The sequence below is a fragment of the Carcharodon carcharias genome, chromosome 3 (assembly GCF_017639515.1).
Source record: "Carcharodon carcharias isolate sCarCar2 chromosome 3, sCarCar2.pri, whole genome shotgun sequence".
NCBI classification, from domain to species: Eukaryota; Metazoa; Chordata; class Chondrichthyes; order Lamniformes; family Lamnidae; genus Carcharodon; species Carcharodon carcharias.
The window spans coordinates 64824780-64830779 of record NC_054469.1 but is presented as its reverse complement, the minus strand read 5'-3'; positions in this window follow the sequence as shown (position 1 = coordinate 64830779).

Sequence of the window (6000 nt, the reverse complement as noted above, 5' to 3'; positions counted from 1 at the left end):
GGTCTTGGTCCGGGGCAGGTTGAGGCAGTTGAAGATGCAGCGAAGTATTGTTGTATTCTGGGAATTAGTTCACTCGAGCATTAGTTCACTGTAGGCAAAATACAGGGTTCTTTCTGGAAATCAGATTTTGACACAGATGGAGATCAGAGGCAGGCTGCTAGCCAGTGGCCCGGTTTTCTCTTCTGAGATTAAACAACAACTGAAGACACAGAATCCAAAAGCTGTATAATTAAAGCAATTCAAACAGTGAAAGTCTTGGTCATGTGACAGGGTGGTTTCGGGTCGTGCCATTCAGCTAATGATGTACTTTAAGGATCCTGGTTAAAACCCATTGTGTTTTGAACAGATAACTATGGAACCATTAGCACAACATCAGAGATGAAGAGTCGCAATAGCTTTTCCTTTTCCAGAGCTGGCTGGGGCAGATGTCTCATCTGCTAGTCCTTTGTTTTGGCTTGGCTGAAATGTCCATACAATGCAAAGATATGTCACATTCTAGGAGGATGATAAATTAGTCTTTGTCCATTGGAACTGCTCAGAATTTCCAGAACTACCATCATGTGATCAGCTGTGGCCATTTTATCAGTCTAGCAATTTAAACAAGAGAATATGGAAGAGAAACAAATTTTTAAGATTTTTTTTCTTCACACTTTCTCAACATGACAGGAACTTTCTTCATTAGTATGTATCTGGATCAAGTTATTGGGAATGCAGTAAAGCAAGTGGAACATGTTACAGCAGGAAACATGTGAATACTAGTGATTGTATTACATTATAATTAACTTTAATGTAGTTATCAAAAAAGACAAAGGAAAATCAAAAGTGAAAATGCCCAATTGGAAGATAGTCAATTTCAGTGATTTGAGAAGGGATCTAGTGTAGGTGGACTGGAAATAAAGATAGTCAAGAAAAACTATAAATGAGCAATGTCAGACCATCAAGGCAGAGAAAGTTTGGGTACTAACCAAGCAGAAAGAGGAAAGCTGGGGCATCCAACACTGGAACTCCCTGGATGACAAAGGAAACAGAGGTTAAAATAACACAGGAAAAGAAGGTTTATGATAAATGTCAGGGACAGGAAACAATTGGAAAGCAGGCAGAATACCGAGAGTGCAGGGGAGAAATTAAAAAGGACATAAGACAGCAAAGAGAATGTCCGTAATATAAAAATGTAATTAAAAGTCTTTTTTCAACATATAAGAAGTAGAAGGATAATTAAGGGAATGATCAGCTGATCAGGGACAATAAGGAAAATCTTGTGGATGCAGAGAGCATGATTGAGGGACAGAATGAATATTTTCATCTGTTTTCACAAAGGAGAATGCAATTAATGCTACTGTAGAGGAGGAGGGTGTAGAGATATTAGATAGGAAAAAATATATAGAAAGGAGCTACTAAATAGGTTGGCATCACTTAAAGTTGACAAGCCTGCCTCTGCTCCACCCCAGTCAAGATGGGATGCATCAGGTGGCTGAGGGAATTTAGGGTGGAGATGGCAGAAATTCTGACCACACTTCTTTCAACCTTTCTTGGCCAAGGGAGATGTGTCAGAGGACTGGAAGATTGCAAAGTTACAGCACCTGTTCAAAAAAAGGGGAGAGGAATAAACCTGGTAATTACAGCCAATCAGCTTAACATCAGCTTTGGGAACACGACTGGAGAGCATTGTCTGCATAGAGTGCAGGTAGCTGCTATGGGCCTCATTCACAGGCTTCGAGGCTGCCAGTGAAAAGGAGCATCGAAGAGAGTGAAAGCTGTAGCCACAGACAGCAGCATCAATTCAGTGCCATAGGGGCTTCGGCCTCAGAGGGAGCAAGGAGGAGGAGGGCGCAGGGTGGCACACAACTAGCATTTTGTTTGCACAATGTTACCCACCAGAGATGGTCTTCCATTAGAGGCTCAGCTTCCTGAAAATGTCAGGAAGTTTTCACCTCTTCAGGGAGGCGTTCACAGCACTGTGAGCTATGATGGAGAATGAACTCAGCCTAAGGGAAATGGTGGCCACCCAATGCCTGTGATGCTAAATTTCTATGCCTCAGGATCATTCCAGGAATCCACTGGAGATACATGTCTGCAGTTCATCACTGCATCAAAATGGTTCCCAATTCTATCTTCAAGAGGGCTGGCGACTGTGTGTGCTTCTGTCTGGATCTGGACAGTCAGGCTGAAAGGGCCTTTGGATTTGGGACATTGCTGAATTCCCCCAGGTGCAGGATGCCACCAAATGCATGTATGTGGCCATCAAGGCTCCCTCAGAGCAGCCAGTGGCCTTTACCAACAGGAAGGGCTTCCATTCACTCAATGTACAACTGGCCTGTGACCATCACAAACAAATTCTTCAGGTCTGTGTAAGTTCCTGGGAAGCAGCCACAACACCTGCATGCTAAGGCTGTCTCAGGTGCCCAAAATTTTCAGGCTCCCCACATACCTTCAAAGGTGAATGCTGGGGTGATAACTTATACCATTGAAGATGTAACTATTAGTGCCAGTATGGCACCAAACACAGATGTAGAGGAGAGATATAACACCTGTCACGGGACAACTCAAGTGATCATTGGGCAGGTCATAGGGCCTCTGAAGATGCATTTCTGAAGATGGATAGGCCTGGTGGAGCCCTTCAGTATGCCCCAGTGAGCCATGGATGTCTGCTGCGGTCTGCACAACCTGGTGCTACAAAGTGGAGAACAATGAGGACATCCTGGATCGCGAAGCCTCCTCTGACGATGAGGCTATGGAGGATGATGCTGACCAGCTACTTCATGCTGAAGGACCCTAAGGATCATGGGCAAAGCATAATGAACTACGCACAAGGGAGGCTCGCTAATAAAGGCATGTTTCACATGATCCTTGCTAACAGATCCATTCAACCCACAAAAATCACAGCCTTGATTGTCCTTACTATTTATGTGCACCCATAAATACAATAGACAGCAGTATGGCAGATGCATTGACCTCATGCAGTGAGGCCCTTCCCATTGCACCCTTTGAGGGCACCCAGATATTCTGAAAAGCCCAGTGCTCTGCAAGAAATTAAATGATTCTTCTTCACTTGCAACATTCCACATTTATTGAAAAACACAAAGTTGCAGGGTGAACCCCAAGTGCATCTAGATGATTTTTATAAATCATATATGTGTGCTCTTATGTCGTGATCCCTCTGTGCTGTCAGCTGAGGCAGAGGCAGACTGCTGGCCTTGCTGCCCTGTGGTTTGAGATGAACTTGAGGGTTGTCCTCTGGCTGCCTGGGGCCTGGAGGGCCTTCAGTAAATTGAAGGTCTCCTGCGCAGGTGCAGGGCCCTCCTCTGTTGCTGTGGCTGTGTGAGGTGCTGGTGTCACTGATTGAGGGGCTGGGGAGCTGTGGCCCATGCTAACAGCTCCCCAGCCCCTCCAGGCAGCCACTCCTCCTTTTTGGGGCACATGTCCTTTCTGCTCACCTGAGGAGTTCAAGGACATAGTGATGTCTCCAGCCATCCCCCCAACACCCAACTCTTTCAGTCAGCAATTGCTCCATAGAGCTCATGGAGGGGGCAATGGCATACAGTTCTGGTCATTCACTGAGTGGTCTGCTTAATCAGGCCCTCCAAGAGGGTTATCAATCTCTCCATGGAGAAAACCAAATGCACAAATGCCAGAGATAAGGCAGCACTCATGACCTGGGTGGACTCCTTCATCATCTCAGGAAGCTCTGCCAAATGTTCATGTACTTCACATTAAAGGTCTGGCACCTGCCACTTTGATGACAGCTCCAGAGACCTATCATTAGCCTGAGGCTCAACTTAGCCTTGTCCCCCCACTGTCCTCCAAGTGTTAGTGCCCTCAGCTGTCACAATCTCCGTCAGCTGCTCAGGCAATCCTCTGCTGTTCTCGCCGGGTTGTGATCCCCCACTCTAAATGTGCATGGATACCCATTGATGTGAGGGTATCTGTGTCGGTGAAGGGTGTGAGTAAATGATGTGATGGTGATCCCTCTGAGATTCCCTCTTCCCCATTGTCCATTAATTTCCTGTCACGGAGCAGTTTACCAGTTCTTTGCTTGTGGGCTACAGTGGCAGTAAACTTCATTTAACTATCAGGATGTACATGGCTGTAATAATTAATGGCATCACCATTGATGGACTGTTGCCCAGCCACACAGGTGCACAGCTTAGAGGGAACACTTGTTCTCTATTTCTTTCATCATGCCAAGAGATTTGGATTTTTTTTGCCCTACCGTGTGCAAATGAACTTTGGAATTCATGCAAACTATCTCTTCTTTATAGGCAGCCAAATTTTCAGTTACAGTTTATCCAGTCCAGGTCCATTCTAATTATTCTTACCCTGGATTGCTGCTTGTCCTCTTCCATAGTCAGCCTACACCTTGTGTTGCTATGATCACTGTCCCCTACATGTTCCCCTACTGAAGCTATCATATAAACTACAATCAACCTCAGTACACCTGGGACTGCTAAGGAAAATTTCAACATAAAGTTCCTGCTCTTGATTGGTGCCTGGTGACCAGTGCTCACTGCTAAAGTGCACTAGTGAGTGGCAGTCACATAAGAACAGTATTACGTTTGGGTATAATTATGCCCATTGGTCACTGTTTCAACTTACATATGAGAAATGTATAGTGGGGCAAGGGTACCAGGGGGCGCTGAATCTCTTGGAACAGTACAGCAAAAAAGAATCACAGGAGAGGATAGCAGAATAAGTTAAAAGATGTAAGAAAAGCCCGAATTGAAGCATCCTGGATTAGGTACTCAAACTCACCAGGCACTTCAGTACTTGAAGGTAAAAACATTTGCAGGGCTACCAGCAAGAGGTGGGGGAGACGTTTGGGGGGGGAGGGGGGGGCTGGTGCGCATGGAGGGGAGTGGGGAGGATGGGGCTAGTTGGTTGGCTTTTGGAGAGAGATAGCACAAGCCTTCTGGCTGAATGGCCTCCTTCTGTGCTGTAACCATTCTTTGATTCTAGGAAATGTGCCTCCACTTAATGCGAGCATTGTGAACTTGCTGATATGTGACTAATGCCTGAATGTGAGCACCAGCTGAGACAAAGGGGCCATTTTTCAGAGCCTCCTGCTGGCAGCATCAGCATGGTAATAGGATGAAAATGGCAGCTCATCACTTAGCCCTCCATTGTCACTCCCGATACAGATGCTGTCATTTCAAACCCCAGGGACAGAATTTTATGCTGAATGGGCTGGCGTGCGCCTGACTCGATCGGATGTGAAATCACATGAGATGATGTTGGGCGTGCACGACATTTCAGTCGGTGGGCGGGTGCAACAGTCAGGACAGTGCCCGCTGACAATTAAAAGGGCAATTAAGCCCATTTATGGCACAATTGTCTGTCATTTTACATAGCCTGTCCAACCTTACGATTGGCCGTCAGGTGAATCGGCCAGGTGGCCTTTGCATTTTTCACCAATTCTTGCGGGCGGGATGAGATTTCCGTGATTAAATAAAATATAAAGAATTTTTAGTAGCCCAGAATATAGTTATAAATAAACTATTGAGGAACTAACTCTGAAACCAGCATCTGAGACTACAACTTCGCAGTAAACTGAGTAAACATTGTAGCAAACTTCGTAGCAAACTGAGTAAACTTCATACGAAATTAAGTAAACTTCACAGAAAACTGCATGGAGAGCTCAGCAGCAATTTATAGTTGAGGAAGAGCATGGACCTGGAGGGCATTTTCATTCGCTAAATTTTCAGCTAATCTGATTATGATGCATGGATGCTTTTTTTCAGCTTTTGAAACCTTTATTTTTGCTGTTTATCCTGTGTCTCCTTTGCTCTCCTCATGCTCTTTTATCCTGTGTCTCCGCCGCTCTTCTCACACTCTTTTATCCTGTGTCTCCGCTGCTCTCCTCACGCTCTTTTATCTTGTGTGGACCTCAATGAATCATCCTGGGATGTGTTCCAATTCATTCAGAAGAGTCTTGTCTGTAGTAGATATTCCTGTATGATACAATACCTTAGTAAGAGCTAGCTTGTTTCGGATATAATGTCTTAA